The sequence below is a fragment of the Phocoena sinus genome, chromosome 11 (assembly GCF_008692025.1).
Source record: "Phocoena sinus isolate mPhoSin1 chromosome 11, mPhoSin1.pri, whole genome shotgun sequence".
In the NCBI taxonomy this organism is placed as follows: domain Eukaryota; kingdom Metazoa; phylum Chordata; class Mammalia; order Artiodactyla; family Phocoenidae; genus Phocoena; species Phocoena sinus.
In genome coordinates, this window is record NC_045773.1 from 81,810,889 (window position 1) to 81,822,906 (window position 12,018).

The window sequence follows — 12,018 nt, forward strand, 5'->3', positions numbered from 1 at the left end:
GGAGGGTCTGTGAGATTCCTACTCAGATTTCCGAGATCAGTGTATTCTCATCAGTCACTGAATGTCTGCAAGATACAGGTTAATAGGAATTCCTTGGTAACAGAGTTCTATAAAATAGAAGGTGAGAATTGTATCGTTTAGAAAAGAACAAAATAATTTTGTTTTAAAATGTAAATGTGTTTTATTTCATGAAGGTAGTTTAGAAAACAGCTTTCAAGCGCGATGGGGATGTAGCTCAGTGGTAGAGCGCATGCTTAGCATGCATGAGGTCCCGGGTTCGATCCCCAGCATCTCCAACCTTTTGTTTCCTAGCTCCGGAAACAATTCTCTTCTGCCTTACGATCACAGCCCATTCCTGTAGAATCTGAAGATTAACCATCTTGCCTCCAGGTACTTAACAGTTTGCTCGGGTTATGCTAGTAACCTTTCCGTTTAAAAATTTTATTCCTTTCCATCCTCAGCAGGGATTAGAGATGGTCTTCCACAAAGTGAAATCAAGAGTGACTTTAGTCCCTGTTCCATGAAAAAACAAAATGACAGTTATTCATGTAAACTCTAAACGGAAGATTTGCGAACGGATTAGTATTTTCACTTAACTTTGCTGCGGGGTTTCGAACGGGAGATGGGACGGTAAGGCTGAGCTTCTGTCTCAGGTTTCATACTCTGAGGCTCAATAAGAAAGATGGATTTCACGGGAAGCTCCCCTAGAAAGAAAATACACTCTTCCCAGGCCGGAGGCTGTGAAAGTATTGGGTAAATTTCGCTTCTTAAAACGTGACAGTTCTCTCAGAAATCGAGCACAAAGGAGTGAAGTAGAAACATTTCGACGCAGACATGTTTCCCCCTCAGTGCGTTTTGCCAGAGCTCGCAGCGTCCACATCGCTGTGGATTTGATTCCTTCTATACTGATCTCTTTTGTAATCTCTGAATTTGCCTCACTGATTCTAAAGTTACTGACTTTAATTCTCTCCAAAAATCCACTTCTCTTTCTAAACCTAGCCCTTTTACACCACTCATGTGGGTAAGGACTTTCTTTGGCTAGCTCCTTTGTGTGTTTTGTTGAAGTGCTATTCCCCTTTGGAATGCAGCATCTCCTGTATCTTGGTGCTTTTGTCTCAACTTCCAATTTGTGACACCTTGTCACATTAGCAAGGGAAGGAAATTTAGAAAACAGTTTTTTGTTGTTCCGTTTATTTCTCAGCAAGGCCTCCAGCAGCTCCAGGCGTCCCTTGCCTGGCTGTAGTTAAGGGCTCCTGAACCTTAGGGGATGGAATGTACCAAATTCTTAGAGGTACAAGAGCCCAGTGTTAAAAAAATAATAATGGCTGCGATCCTTTATGTTGGACTCTTTAATGATTTGGTCTGTCATTCATGGGTGGATCTAGTGCTTGTGCCTCTTGACTAAGAAAAACCACAAAATTAAAGTATGGGTCTTAAAATGGGCCTTTGAAAGTGTGGTGCGCTGAAGCTTGCATTCTATTAGCTAAATCGTCCTGTGCTGTCATGTACTGAACAATTGGTCTTGCCAATATTTATTACAGACCTACAATAGTTTAACTCTGGTGTAGCTCTAAAGATATTAGAACACTTTGAACAAACTTAAAATAGTAGCCATAGCATCTACCAGCTGAGCGGTTCATGAGGAAATAGTTCACAGACTTTATCCTTTCTTGTTCCTCCCATTTTCAATATGCCGTATTACCCACACTCAAGTCTAGCAGTGGTGAGATACCAACAGTTCTACCTAGGAACCAGTTTTGAGTTGTAATTATGACTTACCACCTGATTTTTTTGTCACATCATGTCACCAGACTATGATCAACTTCATCAAAGATTGTTTTTAAGATTTCTCTATTCCAAACCACATGAAAAGACTCACCTTAATTTAACCAATAAAAAAGTTTTACGTGCAATCCAAGAACAGTGTCCTAACTAAATTATTTTATCTGGTAGGTAAAGTGTGTACTGGGTGATGGGAGGGAAAGATGAAATCAATACAGTTTCCCTGAGCCCACAAATGTCTTTAAAATTGAAGCGGTGGTTCTACAACTTGGCTGCACGTTGGAGTCACCTGGAGAGCTCTAAAATTTTCTGATGCCTGGATCCCACTCTGAGAGATTCTAGTTTAATTTGTCTGGAGTGTGGAATGGACACTAGCGTTTTAAAAATCCCCCTAGGTGATTTGAATATGCAGCTAAGGTTGAGAACCACTGGTCTAGAAATTCTCTATTTAAATTATCTCAAATATCCACAAAGGTGGGAGGAGGCATAAGAGAGGTATACCTGCAGACTCATCCCTTTCTCAGTTAGTCTAAGCTTATCTAGAAACACCACTGGTGACTGAGGTAGTCACAGATACAGGAGCAGCCCCCAGACTGGCCAAGTCAAGGGCAGACAGGGGTGATCCATGGGATATAACTTAATTTCACATACCATTCTGCTAAGTAAATAGAAACACCTCTCTCTCTCTTTATCTTACCACAGTTGTTCAAGGACTGTGAAATGAAAACTGTTACTTCCTAAGATCCCTGTGTTTGCAAAGCTGGTCACTGGGAAGAAAGTAGATCACTTAATAATTCAGTGCCTTCCAGGACAGAACAAATATACTCTAAGCTTCCCCCCACCCCAAAATTTAAATTTGGGGATATCTATCAGTGGTTTGAGATGGCTCTGACCTAGACTTGAAGCAGGAAAGACACTACATTTTCTGAAATAAAATTTCCTCATGAAAAAGGGGAGTTGATACTGATAACTTGGGGCTAAGACTTTATAATGGAAGGCTTGTTTTTTTTTAAACATCTTTATTGGAGTATAATTGCCCTACATTGTTGTGTTCGTTTCTGCTGTATAACAAAGTGAATCAGCTATACGTATACATATATCCCCATATCCCTTCCCTCTCGCCATCCCTATCCCACCCCTCTAGGTGGTCACAAAGCACCGAGTGCATTCTAGACAACAGGACCTCAGGAAAATGTTGTAAATCTGGGAGATTTTAAACATTCAGGGAAGGCAATCTGATGATCATTTTTTGAATTCATATAGTGTGAGGTGATCAAAGGAGAGGAGGGTTGGATAAGGGGGTTGGAATAGCTATTTCACAGTTGCTACCAAATGACAAAAAAAGGATTAACTTTCTAGTAATGAACAAAGTAACAAATGGGCTAGGTGCATAAAAATGCAATATTCATATCTTTTGGTATTCTAAATAAGCTATTCACCAATAAAAGTTAAAAATGAAAATAAACTGAAGAGACAGAAAAAAGTTATACAGGGGAGAGCTAATTTGCTCACATAGAACTTCCTGTGCTTAATCCTTAAAGGGTCCTACTACTTTTTTCCCCCGAACTTTTCTTTTAGGGTAAATTCTAAGTTATTCTGAATGGTTGTTTCACAAAGTGAGGAAACTTTAGATTGTTATTCCAAGTCATTGCCTTTATTTTTTCCCCTTGTATTAGCTTTCTGGTATGTTTGACATAAAATGTTGGAAGGCTTGCCTTTACTTATGTCACTGTGCTTTCTTATGTCACAAGCCCATTTCCATGTGGCCTAGGTAAAGCTACAGTATCATTACCCATAGATACATTTTGTTTTGTCAACTAACATTTTAGCTACTTAATGGCAAAGATTATTTCTCTGCTCTTTGTTATTTTCTAGAAACTATAGAAATTCTGGCAATATCTGTTAAGGGAAGAGGCTCTACTGCATGTAAAGCAAATATGTGAATACTTGGGGCTTTGCAAGTGCACTAATCTTTACTTTTACTTTTGTTATTTTTCTAATACAATAATGTGAAAGTTTATGCAAATATATTTTATTTTATTGAACTTAAAAGTAATTATGAAATAGTAAAGCATAAATACAGAGAATATTATAATAGATGTCATGTACCCTTTACCCAGATCTTCTTTTTTCCCTAAGGAAATAATTTAGAAGTATAGCTGAAGCATCACCCCTCATTTCCCATTCCCCTTCCTCTCTCCATAAAAGTAACCACCATCCTGAAGTCCATTAGTATCTTTCCAATCTGCATTTTAATATTTTACTACATGTATGTATATCTATAAAAAATTTATAGTAATTTTTGTTCAGCTTTTTAGTTAGTGTACTTGAGCCCTTCTCACACTTACCACCCATCACCCCTTATTCATTAGTTCTCTTTTTATTTTATTTTTTATTGAAATACAGTTGATTTACAATGTTTTGTTAATTACTGCTGTACAGCAAAGTGATTCAGATATCTATATAGAAATATATTACATAAGAATGTATATATATATACATATTGTTTTATATATATTGTTTTCCATTATGGTTTATCATAGAAAATTGAATATCGTTCTCAACGCTTTTTAAAATAAATTGTCTTCAGTTAAGTTCGGGGCAAAATTTAGGAAAGAACTTAGCTCATATTCAGAGGATGATGCCTAGGGCTACTGTAACAAAATAACACAAACTACATGGTTTAAACCATAGAAGTTTATCATCTCATGATTCTGGAGGCTAGAAATCCAAAATCAAGGTGTTGGCAGGGTAGTTCCTTCTGAGGATTATGGGGGAGAATCTTTTTATGCCTCTCCCGTAGCTTCTGATGGTTTGCTGACCATCTTTGGTATTCCTTGGTTTATGAGTGCATCCCCCTCCCCAATCTCCGCTTTCATGTTCACATGTGTATATGTCTGTTTCCAAATTTCCCCCATTTACAAGAACCGCTGTCATATTGTACCAGAGAGGCCTGCCCTACTCCAGGATGACTTTGTCTTAACTGATTACATTAGTAATGACCCTTTTTCTCAACTACTTCTACAGTCACATTCTGAAGTAGTGGGGATTAGGACTTCAACATATGAATTTTTAGCGGGACAAAATTCAACTGATAACATCTACTAGCTAGTATTATGTTGAATCACCCTATTCTCAACAGAGGAAGCATTCATTAGGGTAATGAGAAATCATTGCAGTTATGAAAAATCCCCTGTTCCACTATCCATATTCATATCCCTCATTTAGTTATTTTGGGTCTAATCTTAATCAAGCACTTGTGCATCAAATTGTTCTGGGGTCTCATATGTTATTTGCTCTTTCAGTTCTCATACGTATTGTTTGCCTGAGTGCAAGGCTATTTCCGGAAGGACCTCATTGGAATAGGTTCCATGGATTCTGCCTCTTTCTACTCTCATGATAATTTTATTTCATGCGCCTTGCAGACCTTCCTACTGTTGGGTCTTGGTCAGATTTATTTCATTCCACCTTGGCAGTGATTCCTATTTTGGTTAAGTACCTGGGATTAACATGAAAGTTTTAGAGATGTTTCCAAGTACTACTTGTACAGTTATACATTATATATATATGTAAAATATACTTTTTCTACAAAAAATCAAATACATTAAAGAGAAATCATCAAAAAATGTATTGAACTGGGCAGTGTTCATAGTACAGAGTATTTATTACAAGCCCTTGTTAGGTGCTCATCTATCATCTTGTGCTTCTTTTATTATCATATTAAATTTTTATTAAAGTTCCTTGTTCTATTTTCTATCATCTTTGGCCATCTGGTACCTAGTTGTATCCGTAGAACTGATTTCAGCCCCTGACACATAGTAGGTACTCAGTAATATCACTCTTGTTGGACAATACTTGAACAATACTTAGCCAAAAATGCTGTCATCCCAATTGTGCTTTTGTAACTGAAATTTATACAGTCCTGATCATAAACAATTGAGCTAATTAGAATTCAGAAGCACCATGATTCCTTGTCCATTATTATTTTGAAGGTGCTGTTTTCCAAACTGTATATTTTCCAAATATACAGTAACTGTAAATGAAGTAGTAGCGTGAGCCTTATCATAGAAGTTTGTTAGCATATATTAAATTAAAAAGTGACTATCCTGGTTAGCAAGAAAATAAGTTGATATTCACTATAAAAACATTCTGAATGGGATAGAAAATCTCAGTGCCAGACCATTTGACCCAAGAAAGGAATTAAAAAAGACTTTGGGATTCAAAGGTCTTATCAGGCCCAGAGCTCCTTTCAGCCTTTACTTGGTTAAATAAAGAATTTTGGAGTCCTCGCATTTTGTATTTTAACCAGGCAGCAGAAGCTGGGTGGATGTGCTGTGGCATCTGCTAATTTGATGAACTCAGTCCCTTTTCAGCGCCAGCCTTATTCCAATTACAGGCAGAAAACCAGGAGGCAAGTGTTAACAGTTTAAGAATGGATTCTTAATTTCATAATTGTACAGTCAGTAAATGTTTGTTTAGCTTCTACAAGTTGAGGGCCCATGAGGAAAATACTAAAGAACATCCTTTTGAAGAACCAATAAGAAGGTAGTATAGAAAAGGAGGAATTTCCCGATCTGCGATGCCTCCCAGAGCCTAGGGAGCTGTGGTTTCCATCTGTGCACCTTCCTAAGAGCTGCAGGAACAGAGGTCATTTCCCAGCCTCGGGCAGGCAAAGGCTCCTGGGATTTGAATCATAAAACCTTTAAGTGAACTCTGACCGAGCCGCCTCCTGAATGGCCATCTCCTACTTCCCCAAGCAGAGCACAAGCGGACAGCTGTTAGCAGAGTCTGAAGGTGTCTGGAATTTTGGGTTGTTTGTCTCCGTTTTGTTTGTTTTTCAGTACACAAGTGTGCCCTCTTCTAACAACCAGGAATGCCATTAATTTGATTGAAGTTCTAACTGACCTATTCTGCTATTAAAGCTTTTCACTCTACTTTTAGAATATCCACTTACTTGAGGATTCTAAATTACTACAATCGGATGGAATATAAGAACTTCTTTGGCCTCATTCAGAGAAGTCCCCTCCTCCACAACGAACACTCGGCTCGTATCTACTCTTTCCCATTCCATGGTTGTTCTAAGTACATTTTCTCTGTTACGGTGTGAGTGCGTGTATGCGTTTTGCTAGGCTTGATGGGAGTCTTAAGTTCCAGGAGTCTCCATCGCGGGTCTGTCTGTTCTGCAAGGTCAATTTATTCGAGAAGAAAGTGAGCAGTGACTCTAATTAACTCAGGTTTTCACCTAATTGAGTACGATTTGAACAGAAAGGAGGCCTTAACTTTCGAACCGCAGGCTCTGTGGCTAAGTTGGCTAAAGTGCCTGTCACGTAAATAGGATAATCCTGGGTTTGAATCCCAGCAGGTCTTAATGAGGTGTCTGTTTTCCCTCCTAAAAGTCGTTTCTCTGATATTTTCTTTAATCGCAGTGGTTGGAGGTTGTTTTTAACCTCTTCTAATTACACCTGCATTCTCATACACCTGCATTCTCAATCACCCTCAGGCTCTCTACTGATGGTCTATCATACGGTTATACTGTACTGGAATTTAACTACTTAGGTGTTCAATATCAATTATGAATAGAGCTTTCCAGAGTAAAATTGGAAAACTTTTTATTCAGATCATTTAAAAATATATTCTGCTGGTTTCTCAAACACCAAGCAATCTTACTTAAGTTATACATAGATGAAAAATGGCTGCAATTTATCGAACACTTACTATGTTGCATTTTTGTGTTTCCTCACATACCTTTAAATCCCTAAAAACACTCACAAAAGTAAGCATTATTATGCATATTTTAGAGATGAGAAAACTGAGAATTGGAGAGAAATGAAGTAGCTTGCCCAAATCACAGCTAGGAAATAAATGACCAAATTAGGGTCTAAACCTAATATTTTCCAGTTCAAAGTCATGGTTTAAAATGTCAAATAATCTTATTTATAAAGTCAAACAGTATCCAGTATGGTTTAAAATAATAGTTCTTAAAATTGTATGGCACATAAGCTCATTAGATTATCTGATGAAAACTTGCCAATGACCACCACGAAAAACTGCTCCAACAGACATATGGATAAATTTTTTATATTCTTTGAAGGTGTTCACTGATCCCCTTAAGCTCTTAGGTGTCCATGAACCACTGAAAAAAAAATCCTTGACTTTCATAAACCAATAAAGTAAATCACAAATTGGTATTAAGGAAACATAGCGGTTGTAGGGGCATATTTTACTTCTTGATGTTGATTTTTATGGGACTATTATTCCCTCTCCTAGGCTGACTAAAATTGGGCCATTAGAGGCAAACATCTGGTCATCAGTGTCATGACTCTGGGCCAGCATATCAGGTTCAAGAAGTTATATTTCTGGATGTGAGATCACTGAAATGAGTTCTGAAAGAAGATCTGTACAGACAAACAACCCTTACAGCTGGCCCCAAGCAGCAGAAGATCTACCTTTATCTATTTTAGCTGATAGCTATGAAACATTCTTTCATCGCCTCATTCCAAAAATTATGTATTGTATGCCTACTCATTCAGCATGTGGAAAGGTGAGCTGAACAGGTCTGGTCTCTACCTCCAAAGAGTTAAGAGCGTAGTGGGAAGGAAGGAGATAGAAATCAATTACATAATCACAGACAGAAATATAATATCATGACTATGATAAATGCTACAAAAAAGAATGACTGAGATTTAGGAGGACATATATGAAAAATTCTGTTTAATCTGGGAAGTCACAGAGGGGGACACTTGAGTTGCAAAAAAGCGGAAGAATTATGTAGGAAAGAGAGGCAGAGCATATTGTTTTCTTTTTGGAAGACAGATTTAAAATGAAAAAGAGTAGATTTTAAGCAACTTAACCAGAGGTGCAGAAAACATAAATGTAAAAAATAATAAAAGGGAACTGGCATCAAGTTTTAGGGAGAAAATCCCCCCAAATGAGAAAGAACCTATTTCTACAACTCCAGGGGAAGCATTGCTGACAGTGACTTTTTTTCCAAGACAGTTTTAGAGTAAAACTTTGACAGAAATAAAGTAAATGCATCCATTCCTTTTCCTTAATTTTAGATCAATAATACATAATCCTATCCTTTCTTTCTCTATCTAATGATGATGAATTCACCAATGTTTTAGTGAGAAGGTATTTGTGCTAACAGGGAGTTCTCTTTGGAAATTTTAACTCTCCATTCTGTTTCTTATTGGAAGTTCTTAACTACCAAAATAAGAGAAATTCGAGGTCAGCTCTTCTAAGGTTATTTGAACCCCAAGTGCAGCTTTGTAACGAGGTTTAATGGAGCTTTGTAGTCTCCTCATACTCAGCAAAGAACTCAGTTGGTCTCCTTACAGTGCAAACTCAACAGAAAACTCCTAAGATTCTGCACTGGGGCATAGATTAAAAAGTGAAGTGGCTTTCAATTCAATTCAGAGATGTTTTCTTCCCTCTAAAGAAAGCACTATTCATTCAATGGACCAAACTGTTATTGTAAAAAACCAAAATCTGTCTATATATGAATGCAGAGAAAAGGCTGGCAATAAAGTGACTGACCATGCACAGAATAGAAAGGAGCATCGAGTTTTAGGTGATAAAGTATCTATCCATTTCCTGGATCTGCCATTCACCAAATATGGGCTTTTGTTAAGGGATTTGATTATCTGAAGTTATATTTTATTCTTACCTTTTCTTTTAACTATTACTTTTAAAGTAATTTTATCTTTACAGAGAAGTTGCAAGAACAGGACAAAGAATTCCTATTTATCATCATTCAAATTTCCCAGATCTGAATATTTAATCTCATTTAATTTATTATATATGTATATATATAAATCATTGAGAGTTGCAGACATGATGATCCTTTACCTCTACCTACTTCAGTGTATGTTTCCTAATAATCATATTCTCTAATATAACCACAATACCAAAATCAGAAATTAACATTGATATCATACTGTTATCTAATATACAGGCCTTATTCAGACTTTGCTAATTGTCCCTGTAATGTCCTTTAAATTTTTTAAAATTTTGTTTTGGCAAAAACACAACATGAAATTCCTTCCTCCCTTCCTTCCTTCCTTCCATCCTTCCATTCTTTCTTTCTAACTTGAAGTATAAAGCTATAAATGGTACTATATTTTATCAGTTTGACTTCAAAATAAGTGCCTATTAGCTAACGGGAGAGTTTTGGGACAAGATATTAAATTCTCTTGTCCAAAATATTTTAAGTCAAAATAAATGGCACTTGCAGTTCATTTTAGATTGAAACACAGACACCACACACACCCAATTACAAATTTCACTGCACGTTAATATATTCAACAATCAAGGCTGCCTTACATAAGTTCCACCTTCATCCAAATTGTTGATTAGATAAGAAAAAATAAACTATTTTATTTATTTTTAATTGGTTTCCTTTGGAAATTGATTTGTAGAAGCTTCTTATTTATTTTTAATAACAATTTTCATCATATGTAGCTTATATAAATATAAATGGTCTATCCTGGTTTATCAGTTTGTCAAAAGGTCATATTAAATTTGACCAAGGCAAGTGAACCAATATTTTTATTTATGTAGTGGTTTCTTTGTGCGTCTTAAGTAGGCCTTCCCTATGCTAAGTTCAATAACTTTAACTGTAATTTTATTTTATTGAAAGACCAGCTTCTGTTTCCTAACCTCGTAACCCCACAATACCTATTTTTAGCTTCTATATTCAAAATGTTAAATAAATCACGATTGCTCAATCTTAACATGTAAAAGGCTAATTTAATCCTTGCTCAAGAAAGGGAGGATTGCGAGATTGGAACCAAGATGGCAGAGTAGAAGGACGTGCTCTCACTCCCTCTTGTAAGAACACCAGAATCACAACTAGCTACTGGAAAATCATCAACAGGAATACACTGGAGCTCACCAAATAAGATACCCCACATCCAAAGACAAAGGAGAAACCACAATGAGACGGTACGAGGGGCGCAATCACAGTAAAATCAAATCCCATAACTGCTGGGTGGGTGACTCACAGACTGGAAAACACTTATACCACAGAAGTCCACCCACTGGAGTGAAGGATCTGAGCCCCACGTCAGGCTTCCCAACCTGGGGGTCCGGCAACAGGAGGAGGAATTCCTAGAGAATCAGACTTTGAAGGCTACTGGGATTTGATTGCAGGACTTCGACACAACTGGGGGAAACAGAGACTCCACTCTTGGAGGGCACACACAAAGTAGTGTGCACATCGGAACCCAGGGGAAGGAGCGGTGACCACAGGGGAGACTGAACCAGACCTGCCTGCTAGTGTTGGGGGTTCTCCTGAAGAGGCGGGGGGATGGCTGTGGCTCACCGTGGGGACAAGGATACTGGCAGCAGAAGTTCTGGGAAGGACTCCTTGGCCTGAGCCCTCTCAGAGTCTGCCATTAGCCCTACCAAAGAGCCCAGGTAGTCTCCATTGTTGGGTTGCCTCAGGCCAAACAACCAACAGGGAGGGAACCCAGCCCCACCCATCAGCAGTCAAGCGGATTAAAGTTTTACTGAGCTCTGCCCACCAGAGCAAGTCAGCTCTACCCACCACCAGTCCCTCCCATCAGGAAACTTGCATAAGCCTCTTAGATAGCCTCATCCACCAGAGGGCAAACAGCAGAAACAAGAAGAACTACAATCCTGCAGCCTGTGGAACAAAAGCCACATTCACAGAAAGAGAGACAGGATGAAAAGGCAGAGGGCTATGTACCAGATGAAGGAACAAGATAAAAGCCCAGAAAAACAACTAAATGAAGTGGAGATAGGCAACCTTCCAGAAAAAGAATTCAGAATAATGATAGTGAAGATGATCCAGGACCTCGGAAAAAGAATGGAGGCAAAGATCCAGAAGATGCAAGAAATGTTTAACAAAGACCTAGAAGAATTAAAGAACAAACAAACAGAGATGAAAAATACAATAACTGAAATGAAAACTACACTAGAAGGAATCAATAGCAGAATAACTGAGGCAGAAGAACAGGTAAGTGACCTGCAAGACAGAATGGTGGAATTCACTGCCGCAGAACAGAATAAAGAAAACAGAATGCAAAGACACGAAGACAGCCTAAGAATCCTCTGGGACAACATTAAACACAACAACATTCACATTATAGGGGTCCCAGAAGGAGAAGAGAGAGAGAAAGGACCCGAGAAAATATTTGAAAAGATTATAGTTGAAAAGTTCCCTAACATGGGAAATAGCCACCCAAGTCCAGGAAGCACAGAATCCATACAGGA

General features: G+C 37.9%; 1 non-coding gene and 1 pseudogene across 1 annotated transcript; both read left to right on the forward strand.

Moving 5' to 3' along the window:
* LOC116762187 overlaps positions 1 to 12,018 on the forward strand; it is a 382,117-nt pseudogene that overhangs the window by 188,099 nt on the left and 182,000 nt on the right.
* Positions 225 to 296, forward strand: TRNAA-AGC. Its single transcript has one exon. It is a non-coding gene; the product is annotated as a tRNA-Ala (tRNA).